Below are 12,045 nucleotides of genomic sequence, written 5' to 3' on the forward strand. Positions count from 1 at the left end.
GATAGAGGAAAGGGATATTTTTATATTAATATTATATATTCTATTCGTAAATTAATTTGTGACATACGGACTTGTGATGGATTTTTCTAGTTAATTAATTACACAGTTGATGGATACTCTACCAAATATGCTTCTAATCAGGATATTTTTTTCGAATGGGATCTGCATCCGCGTTTCAGACCACGCAGATCCGTTTAGCGATGCACTCCGCGAAGTCCGCGAAGGAACATCATCCAGAACCACGTCTGGCGAGATATCACTCGGAACGAAAAAGAAGGAAGCTTCTCAAGCGAAGCACATCCCCTTCGCCGTTTTGCTCGCTCACGCGCTCGTTCGTTTGCAAGGGGTTGCGACGCGCGTGCGCAATTTCCAACCCCATTTGCCGACTCCTCCCCGTACTCCCCTGCCCGCACTCCTCGGCACCCCTCGTGACACACGTGCATCGGTCGGAACCCGCTCCATGAACCCCAACGAGATCATGCCGTTCTCTCCCTCCACGTATTCCTCTTTTGCCTTCCTCTCTCTCTCTCTCTCTCTCTCTCTCTCCCCGCCGATGGTGTTGTTCCTGCATGGGGTCGAGTCCTGGCGTTCCCGCCATGGCGGGTGGGACTACTGCCGACGAGTACCGAACGCGACCGAATCGCGGACAAGACGAGTGAAGAGAACGTAAAGGAATAGGCAGCTGTAAACGGACGAGCAAGCGAGCGAGTCCGGCGTGCGTACGGACAACACACAAAAGACTACTCACTACTACACTATTACTAATACTACTACTGTTACTATTAGTACTACCACAACCCTACCATTATCACTACCACCACCAAACGGAGAGAATTCACAGTGGCGGAAATACGTCGCACTCAGCACGAGATAGTCCGCCAAGCAAGCCAAAGGTAGACTCCTTAGATAGTTCGTTGGACCAATTTGGTCAACTCGGCTGTCCGGTGCGCGGTATGTTGTGTGTTCTATCTTGTTCAGCGGCAGCATATACGGTATGAGGGAGGTGTACGTTTCTGCATGAGTATGTGAGAGGGAGAGAAAGAGAGAGGGAGAGAATGAGATGGGAGGAGAGTGATCCTGGTGTGTTAGAAGTAGGAAATAAAGCGGCAAATGGTGGTGTGCGGAATGGTAGTCGACTATCCTGCGAAGGACAAAGAAAATATAGAAGGAAAAACAGTTTTAGGATTGGAGAAATCACGGACAATATGAATCATCGCAGTTACTGTTCAATTATTTGAAAATAAAAAAAGTAGAAAGTGAGATGTAAAAAGGAAGAATAAGAGTGAGTGTGCGTGCGACAACGCGGTTTTTCGAAACTAAAAGTATCGCGGCCGAATTTTTCATGATTATGAAAAGGCATAGACATTAAATTAAATTTTTTTCAAGTTGAGGTGCGATTGTGAAATGAATTGGAAACCACTTTGGACGGGGTATCGTATAATTTTTACCAAACAAAATTGGTTTGATATCTTTTGAAGAGCTCATCGGTTACATATTTCGAGATGGTCCAAGTACAAGCTATTCCTCTCAAAGTATCCCCGAAGCGCTAGTGGATCAGGGACCAACGTGGAAGCTGTGAATTCTGAATTTTCCCAACTCTAGTTTTCTCATGTTCAGAGCATCGCCATCACCAGCGAAACCACCACCACCTACCACCTATCGCATCACCGCCGCTCCCACTGCCAGTGGCATCGTACCAACCACCACTACCGCCGCCACCACCACCACCACCACTGTCGCCGCCGCCGCCGCCGCCGTCGCCGCCGCCGTCGACGCCTCCTGCGCTAGCCGGCGACGGTTCACGGTAGTGTCCTCGAACACGGCATGCACGTATCGTGCTGCGAAAGTTTTACGAGTCCCGCGGTGCGCCAAACGAGAAACGTGTTCGTGTGCCGACGCCGACGTCGGCGTCGCCGTCGAGACGTGTGAGAAACGGGACAACGACGACTAACGTTTCGATCCCCGAAAGAATCCGCTCCCTCCTAGGCTCGACTTAACGCACCGCAGCGCGTGTGTGGGAAACAGGTTCTTAGCGCATTACTCCGTTTCCGTCAGCGGATTTTACCCGCGCAAACGGGCCCCCGGCTTCTTGGTTTCCCGCAACGCGTGTCTCCCCGTGACTGTAACTTCTCGTTTTTTTTTTAATATAATTCTCTTTTGCATAAATCTTTATTTTCAATTTAAGTCTAGGTCCAACCTTGCTTCAAGAAGCCGTAAGCCTTAAAGCCTTAGAAAATTAACCAATCATAGTTGAATATCAGAGAAATAATCGATTGTGAGTGGTCAATTTTTGACGATTTTACGGCTTAGCCGTAAAGGAACATTCTTAAAGCAAGTTGTAAAGATCGTAGACTTATTGCGTCAAGTTGATCGTTGAATGTGTCGTACGTTACATTGCAGCCAAACGTAGTTTCCGAATTTGGATCGATATGTTTACGTTTACCGGAAAGAGTTCGCACGAAACGATCTCCGCGTGCTGTTCCGATGGCAACAAACGTCAAAATCATCTCAAGTGGAGCATTACGATCCTTCGTGGATAGTGGCAGCGAACAGTTTTTCATTTATGACAACTGTCAACGAAAGGCGAGAATAGAATTTTCCATTGTCAACGGTAACGATATCTTTGAATCAATCGATGCTATCAGCTCTTATAAATTAAAGCTCGTCTGTGCAGAATTTGCATACACAGTTCCCCAATAAACAAACTAACATTATTTGTTATGATAACTGCATTCAGCATAAAAAGCAACTTTTCAACTGTTGTAAAATTCTTTAATATGACTGGTCTTATTCATTAGACTTAAATGTATAAACTAATAAACATATTAAAGAATTCTTATAATTACAAGGATGCTTTTTCTTCTAAACGCAGCCATTTTGACGTCAAAATGACATCTTTAACATCATTTGATGTCAAAATGACGGCAAATAACGTCGTCATTTTGATAACATTGATTCTGATAACTGAAGAATATGTCAAGTACATCGAAGATATTCGATGTTCTAGAAGTGTTTCAGAATATCAATATGAAACCGAAGTTTAGTATAGCATAGTCACTATTAACGACATAGTCACTGATATATGGGACTTATAGTTTAACGCCGAATTTGAACGGCGCTGTGATCGGCGGTGATCAAAGATCTCTTCAGAATTATCAGATGAAGTTATTTTTGGCTTCTTAAATGCGAAAAAAATGCGTATGTGAGCACAGGTGGGATTGAACCCGGATCTACAGATCGCAAGCTACTCGATGACTTTGCTAGGTTATAATTAAAAACAAAAATACATAAGGGAAGTATGAGTCAGCGCGATATTTAGTGCGCAAGTATAATGATAAAAGTTTTATAATAATTAAATGATAAATAAATTGGCCAATTAGGACGAATCGGTGCTGTAAGTAGTGCGCTTAAGTGACTAAATTCATTATAGTCTAAATAATATATTTCAACAAATCAATAATGTACGTTTCGGCTAAATTCAAGCCTTCTTCAGCGAATACATTTTCGTGAGTTGTGTTTCATGATTAATATGTGCGTGGATTTCGTTGGCTAATCTCCTATACATTTTCTAAAAGTTTTATAGTCCATATCTGGTGATAAATATTTTAATATATGTATATCTTCGTACGCATTTCGACTTACTTCAAGTCATTATCAATGATTTAAACATATTAATCTATTTAAACATACTAATTCAATCTGTGCAAGATGTACAACAAACCTTCATAAAGTAAAGCAAATTGTTGTAATATGCAGACGAAATTGACAAAATTGACTGATAATTTATAGTGTACGTAACGTAAACTATAACATTTTTAGCGTTGGCAATAAATTTGGAACAGTGTCAGTATCGTTATATTATCGTTGTATTATATATTAAAATATGTTGCATAACGATAACGTAACAAAAACAAAATATTGTTAAGAGTTAGAGCCATACACGAAAACATTTAAGCAATAAAACGCTTCATATAAGCACACTGAAAAGGGTCTAGTTGTAGCCATTAAATATTGTGTGAAATAATTTTAACTACAGAGTGTATCCACAGGAAGATGTTGAAATTAATTAGCTGATACATTCAATTATTAGAAAAACAAAAATTGCATTAAAAAGAAGAAAGTCGGTTTTTTAATGGATATAAATAAAATTTAACAAAATATATTGTATGTGTTATAAGTTTTGTATGTAATTTTATTGATGAACAATGTATTATAATAATCCAAAAGATTAATATTTTCGAAGTATGCATCATTTAAATTAGTACAAAACTCAATTTTTTTAACGAAAACTTATAAAAAACTTTTTTCAATATGTTGTTTTTAGTATTACTGACAACCTTTTTAATAGCTACTATTAAATTTTGACATTGTTTTTTTATCGTGTTAATTATCGGTCTTGGATATTAATCATTAACTTAATTGATTATCAGCACATTTTTCATCAATAAAGTAAACTAATATACAAACATTTTGTTAAATATTATTTATACTCATTAAAAATTATAGATTTTCTTTTCAGTGCAAGTTTTGTGTTTTTTTTTAATACTGAATACATTCAAAATTGATACTGATGAATTTCAATACTTCCCTGTGGGATCACTCTGTAAATATTGAGATAATATAGCTAAACATAATTTTGTCTTTACAAATATTTGGTAAGTACTACGGTTAGTAATACCATTTGATAATATTTACTAAATATTTGTAAAATTATGTTTAATTATATTACCTCAACATTTAGTTGAAATTATTTCACTAAATATTTGGTAGCTATAATTGGATTCTTTTTTCAATACAATAAGTGAATTGGTCAAACACAGTAAAGACTGTAAAGCATAATGTAGCAATCCAACATGTTGATTTTCTTACTGCTTATGTCTTATTGTTCAAATTTTTCTGTATATTATGGCCAAAGCATTAACTGTTACCCATAATGCATAAAGTATAAGAAAATTAATTAATCAGGGCCTTTTATTTTATGGAAAGGAAGAAAATGAAGTAGTCTGGCTCATTTTCTTATGTATTGTACGTTATGCAAAACTTTGCCTCTCGCTCTTAGTCCCGAAACATAATAGAAGTAGTAAGCTTCAAACTGTACAATATTACCCACCAGTCACAGTCGAATAATCACAGTGAGAAGAATAATCACTTATGATTGATTAATATTGATTTCTTTGACAGATTGAAACTGACTTGCTATATCTATTGTATTTTGGGATAACAGGTACCTAAGACTATCATGATATGTAGTTCTTTTTCTTCCATATGAAAAGAAAGAGATTTTGTTTGTTCGGTGGATAAAATGAAGAAGGAATAGATTGAACGTTGAAAGATTTAATTTTTCAAGTAACATTTTATTCTAGTTATTATTCCAGAAATACAATAATCATAATAACGACCAATAATCGAGCAAAGGAATTAGATATATAATTAATAAATATATATTAATATATTATAATTTATATATTATTATATTAATGTATATATATATATATATATGTGTATGTATAATATATATATATATATATGTGTATGTGTGTATATATATAATATATATATATATATATATAATATATACACATTTAAGTATAAAAACTTCAGTACATTTGACATTGCATCGAATATCATTTTGTGTTGACAACCGTTATTCGAATCACAATTTTGTAAACATCTCGATGCGCTCGCTTACCAATTTCATGTAAGTTAGTTAATAGAAATTTAATTTATACAATAACATAATTTATCATTTAGTAAATCTGGCAATTTAATGATACATAAAATAAAGATTAAGGCGGCGTAGCCAACATTATCAGGCTCAATTCAAACAATAATTCGAATAAAATCATTACAACTGATTATAACACGCGCTTTATAAGAATCTCTCGTATATTATTTGTAAATTTATTTTATTTGTTGCAAGATAGGATAAGTTAACTTTTTTTTTAACTAAGTTAAGTTAAAGTTAACAGCCTTGAAAATTTAACTTAATTAATTAAAATACAAGTTAATCTATAATATAATAAAATTAATTGAATTAAAAGTTAAGTTAATAAAAAAAGCAATTAAAAAGTTAAAAATTAAATTCGGTTTGAGGGAACAACCAAAAAAAAAAAGAAAAAGTTTGACTATTTTACATATTTTTCCATAGTTTTCCTTTCTCTCACAGCTTATTTATTAAAGAATCTGGTTATTTTTGTTTATAAGAAACAATTATACAATATAAAATTACTAAATTATATATATACTCATTAGCCTCTCGCATTGTATCTAAGGATTGACTTCAAAAAAATCAAATTAAAAGTTAATAATTACCGATAAAATGTAACTAAATTAAGTTAAAAAGTTGAGAATCTAAAATGTAATTAAGTTAAATTAAAATTAATTAATTTTTTAACTTTTTAACTTAACCTTTATCTTTTTAACTTAACTCAACTCTGATTTATTGTAATTTATTGTACTGAAGAGGATCTAAAATGTAGAGGTCGAATCGTATGCCGTGGATTAAAACATAAATTGTCACACGTTAATAAACTGTGTGTCGGCTCGATTAAAGGCATTACCATATTTATATAAAAGTTTCGTAAACGTTTCAACTCACAGAGTCTTCCTCAATACAATATTATTCCAATCTCATCTTTCACACTTTTTAATCTATTTTATCATAAAATAATAAAATATTATACATTGTTCTTTTTTTTTTATTGTCATAAGAGACAAAGTATTAATTTTTTGATATTAATTAAAAAAAAAGAGAGAGAGAAAAAGAAGCACGCGATTCCATGGCAGTTTTCAGTTGCCTTCTATTTAATCGCGTAATATTTTTTTACGCAGCACTCTTTTTCCAAAGCCTATGCGTGGGCTCGGACGTCGTTGCGCGCATTAATCCGTGGTTTAGCGAACCAATTTAAATATCAGCGTCGCGCTCGACGCAATTTTATATCATTTCCGATATCGCGCGCCTGTGTGGGTGGGTTTAACGCTGCGAAAGCCCTCCTGTCGCCCTCCCCCTGCGTTGACCCCCGCCCGCGTTACCCCCGCGCAGCCTTCGTTTGTCCCCCTACCCTTAACACGAACCGTTACGCATCTACACCAGATATGCGTGTTTTACGATGCGTGTCGTCGCGTACTCCGACTACGTCTTCTTCATCCTCGTCGTCCTCGTCGTCCTCATCCTCGTCGTCGTCGTCGTCGCCGTCGTACTTCTCCTCGTCACCGCCGTTTGTAAACGAGCGTGTGACCGGCTCGTACGCGATGCTCGTAACGTCGTCACGACGTACTTTGCGGTATCTTGTGAGAGAGAAAGATAGAGCACGCGCGCATGCGCACGTGCACGTACGTAGTGCATACAGGGTGGGGCGTCCTGATTTTTGGACACATTCACAATCGACAATCGACATCGCTATATTTTGTATCTTTCGTTTTTGGCATCACAGAATAGGATCGGTTCAAAGTTCGTCGAAGTGTTTCTCGTTGAAAGTTGAAATAATCCTTCCTGATCCTTCTCGTTGTTTCTGATCTCTCCTTTACCTCCCGTAGTCGGGAATCGACCCGGGTGAAACCTCGAAGACACCCGGTATATGTATACACTACAAGAGAGCGCGCAGCCGGCCGGGCCGGCCGGCGAACGTGCGTACGTTGGCGCGCGCGAATCAGTACGCGGCCGAATGCGTCGCGTATGCGTGCGCGTCCGTCAAACACAAGAAATTTTCAACCACGACCGATTTTCCTTCCGTCTCCCATCGCGTAAAGGGCGAGATCGAGAGACGTCGGAGTTCGCCGCGAGTTCGTCGAATACCGTACGCAAAAGTATACAGCAACAAGTGACCTCGACTTGTCGGTTGGCAACTGGGTGGACGCGATTCAAAGTGTTGATCCTCCCACCCCCGTCTGCTCGCCTGTTTCACCCGCCCGTCCACCCGCGGGGTAATCCCCTCGATGTTCGCGCGGCTTCTTTGTTTCCGCGATGCGTCCGTTTGGACGAGATCTGCGGTTGTAAGAATCCATGAGTGGTCCTGAGAGGATACAGGGAAGAAAGGAAGATCTCTATTTTGGTTCTCCAAGTATCGCGAGGAAGTTGAGTTCTGGTAAAAATAATTACGCGCAAGCGTCTCTTCTCTATTTTTCCCCTCTGACCTCGATTATCACTTGAACGCTGGAAGGACTACCTATAAACGCGAAGGACATGTGACTGCGTCGTGACCGATTCCTTCGAGACAGGGACGTCGCGTAGTCTCCGTCGTGGCGGCAGATCGAAAGTCATTGAAGCGCGAGACACGAATGAAAGACGATAGGGAAGCAAGACCGCGTGCGGCCGAGTGCGAGTAATTCCCGTTCTCCGTTGTCGACGAACGCGCTTGTCAATTTTGATATAACGTCCCACCCATTGTCATCTCTCGTTATCAATCATCGGTGCCGACGGTGCCGTACAGTTGTCATCATTAGCCGTCTGCAAGTCTTAGGGAAACGGACGAGTCGAAATCTAATAATAAACGCATCTCCTTCCGTCCGTTTCCGTCGCTTCAGGGAGTTCCGGAGCAAGGCTTCGAGAGAGAGAAGGAAGAGGGCAAAAATGAGCGCCGCTCGCGCTTGGCGGCCGCGAGCAAAAAAAAGGGGGAGAACTTCGGGTACACTTTCGCCGACCTCGCGCGCGAGCTGGCTGAGCTCTTCGGCTCTCTCGCGACAAAGGCCGCTTGATTCAAGGTCCCACGGATGTGCACGCGCACACGCACCCAGGCTCTCCGTGCAGCGCGACGCGACGCGACGCGGCGCGACGCGGCGCGACGCGGCACGCGGCCTGTTCGTCCACGGCGTCCGCGCCCGCGCTGCATCGAGGATGCTCGCTCGGGATGAAATTTCTTCCACGATATCTTTTGCTTATCATTGACGATTAAGTCTCAAATGTTGAATCGCATTGTTGAAATTTTCCGACAATTGTTTTCCAACGAGCACGAACTTGCTACAAAATTCGCCAGAATTTTTCTAATCTTTCTTGTCTCTCTCTCTCTCTCTCTCTCCCTCTCTCTTTCTTCTCTCTCAAGATCGATAATTAGTTTATAATTAAAGAGTGATATTATTTTCTATAACAGCAACATTCTGATTTTCTTCAATTCGAGTTTGCAACAGAGATGAGAAAGCTTACGATTGTCTGAATTCTCCGAAAAGTTCAAATCGAATCTTTGTATTATACATTGGAGGCACTTGGTCGTTTCCTTTTCTCGTGCGTTAATCCGCTTTCTCGCGAATGGCATCGCGCTAATTTCGGCATTACGCTGTGACAAAAATGGCACACGGATTCGTTTTATCTCTTTTTCTTCCCGATGCACAAACGGTACGATGCGTGCTTGTATTCTCAAGAATTAGTCCGAAATTAATGGGAGAAATTTCACGAAACTTTGTGCGCGATTATTTCATTATCTTTCAAGATTTGATACACACTTTTTCTTTGTCTTATATTCTTCATATAAACAAATTTTTTGTAGCTTTTTCTGTGTATTTCATATCTGAAAAATTTGTAAGCTAAAATTATCCAGCGCAATTTGGGAATGTCTTTTCAGTGACGTGCCAATTCTTTGCATCGATTTGAAGGAATGTCGTAGCGAATTATTTAATGTCGTAAAATCGACGAGCGAGGACGATTTTTCTCGGCGACGTTTGCGTTAGCGACGCACAGCTAATATTAATTCCAAGCGTGTGGAATCTCCGGGTCTCTATGGCAGCTGGTTTATATGCGCTTCTCGGAATTTGCGTTCTGCGCTTCACCGCGGACGAAAGAATCCGCAAACGACTCGTTCTCTGGCACGACTATACGGAGTGTCCCAAAAAAGGTGTCCCGCAATGCTTACGTTCTGTTCTCAAAGGAATTTCATATCTCCTTCCTTAAAAATCTCACCTAAAAAGCGTTTTCTATAATATGCTAGTTACACTTATTCTACAAACTTTATCGTTATAGAGAGAGAGAGAGAGAGAGAATTAGGAGTTAGAAGTTTTTCTTTTTCGATAAAAAGTTTGTTCTAAAGTAAAGAAATCGTTCATTCTTATGCCTCGTGCCATTTAATTTAGAGCATGAATCGACAAATCATAATTACTCGAGTAGTTACGAAATTAATCATTAATGACGTCACGAATCAATATTCATTATAAGAAACTTAAAGAATCGTTCAGTGATAAAAATCCAACGATCATGTATATTCTTTAAAATCACCCTATACACGGCGGGCGACGGTGAGATTGAATTTTTGTGCATGCACCTACAGTCGATTCGACGAAAGTGCAACCGGAGATGGGAAACTAACGGGTGTCAAATTATTTTTACGCGTATAATAAGAAATAAAGAATTAAATTTGATCAGCTCTTATCATTTCAATTTGCCACAATCGACTCTTCTTTAGTGCAAACAGAATTAAATATTGTATATTCGATCATTGATTATATAATAAATATTGGATATCCGAAACAATCGAGCTGTCACATTATCTTTTAATAAAAAAAATAAAATTATTTTTATCTTATAATTACTTTTTTTTTCTTTAATTTGGTTTACGGAAAAGAGGAATGTCTTAAATTTATCTTTATTCCATAATTCTTGTTTGTACGAAGCTATCGTTTTGAACAAAGAATAATACGCTACTATCCAGAATTTATGCGCGCACTATCGGTATGTCGAGATTCACGACCTTTAAAGACTAAAGTTCGCGATATTTAATGTAGACTAAGAGTTATGGACATTAACAAAGTTCAAAATTGCTAAGACAAATATCCTCAAAAGGGTCTTTCTACAAAATTTATTCAACCAGTTTAATCATTAGAATCCGTATAAATAGTACACCTCATTAATTAAAGTATATATATATATATAATTAATTTAAAAAAGTATATACATAATTTACGTTAGTATATTGCTTTCAACGACGTGCGTACATTAAGTTCAACGATGAATTAACGGAAGCTGAATTTAAAATTATGAAGAATTAAATAATAGGCATTTATGCCCGTTTCCAGCATTGTAGATTAACTTTAATCTCAGTTCAACTTACTCCTCATCTTTTTCTAATTTTTAGAACTAGAAAAAGACGAAGAGTAGGTTGAACCGAGATTAAAGTTAATCTATATTGGTGGAAATGGGCATTAGATTGAATATGAATCAAAGTTGAAATTCGAAATAAAATCTTAAATCTTCATGTTAGTAAATGTGTATGTGTTACGTATGTGTGTGTACGCACGTGGAAAGTAAACGGTATCACTCGCGTGCAGCGCGAAATAGTGGAAGCATCTCCGCAAGGTCGAGCTGCGAGCGAAAGTGCCTGGTTAAACGACAGTGCAAGTTTCCAGCGATAGCGAAAGCACCGAGCGGTCACAGCTGTAAAGCTATTAGAGTTTGAGGGCGGAAAACGGGACGACGTGGCGGGATGGAGATGGAAAAGCAACCGCTACATAGCGGGAGCTATCCGTCTATATATCTACGTGCTTTGCGAAAACCACGCGTACAGCCACATGTTACCTGGATTACATAAAGGGTAGCGGGACAGAAATGAACCTATTTTCAATGGACCTCACGTCTGTAGTATCGAAACCAGCTGATCGTAATAATGGACCTCCATAGATAATTTTATCCAAATATAATCCTCCATATATAATTTCATCTCTCACTTTTTTGTTCATATTTAAAAAAATCATACGTCTGAGATTAAATTTTGTATGAATAAAACGACTCCGTGATGTTTTCGCCACCCTGTGGCAGAGTTTGTTGGCAGAGTATGCGTGTAGTCGTGTGCGTGAGTGAGAAAGTGTGAGAGAACAAGAGGAAGAAAGAAGAGCGGCAGGAGACGGATATAGGAGAAAGTGAAGCAGCGAGAGAACGAGAGAATAAACATCGATCGATATTTCGCGGAGGGCTAGCAACCCGATTTTAACGACAGCGATGAAACTCTCACGACTATGAACAAGTCTTTAGACTTAACGCATAAAAACCGCATGTATTTTAATAATTTAAATATTCATTTTTGAAAGAATAACATTTATATTTGTTACACGCAGAGGAGGGGAGGA

The 12,045-nt window shown here is 38.5% G+C and overlaps 1 protein-coding gene across 11 annotated transcripts in view; it reads left to right on the plus strand.

The window, feature by feature from the left end:
- The first annotated feature begins 630 nt into the window (after positions 1-630).
- The window catches only part of Tet (tet methylcytosine dioxygenase-like), a 64,760-nt gene continuing 53,345 nt past the window's right edge, over positions 631-12,045 (plus strand). For 3 of the 11 annotated variants that reach the window (XM_011055722.2, XM_087411007.1, XM_087411008.1), the window contains exon 1: positions 1,709-2,025. The gene's annotated coding sequence lies outside the window, so the exon portion shown is untranslated. Of the gene's footprint in view, positions 993-1,708; positions 2,123-2,400; positions 2,612-6,117; positions 8,085-12,045 lie in introns of those variants that run through there. The other 8 variants (XM_087411000.1, XM_087410999.1, XM_087411001.1 and 5 more) reach the window with 8 other exon arrangements.

This window comes from Acromyrmex echinatior, chromosome 11, assembly GCF_024713525.1.
Source record: "Acromyrmex echinatior isolate Ae372 chromosome 11, ASM2471352v2, whole genome shotgun sequence".
In the NCBI taxonomy this organism is placed as follows: Eukaryota; Metazoa; Arthropoda; class Insecta; order Hymenoptera; family Formicidae; genus Acromyrmex; species Acromyrmex echinatior.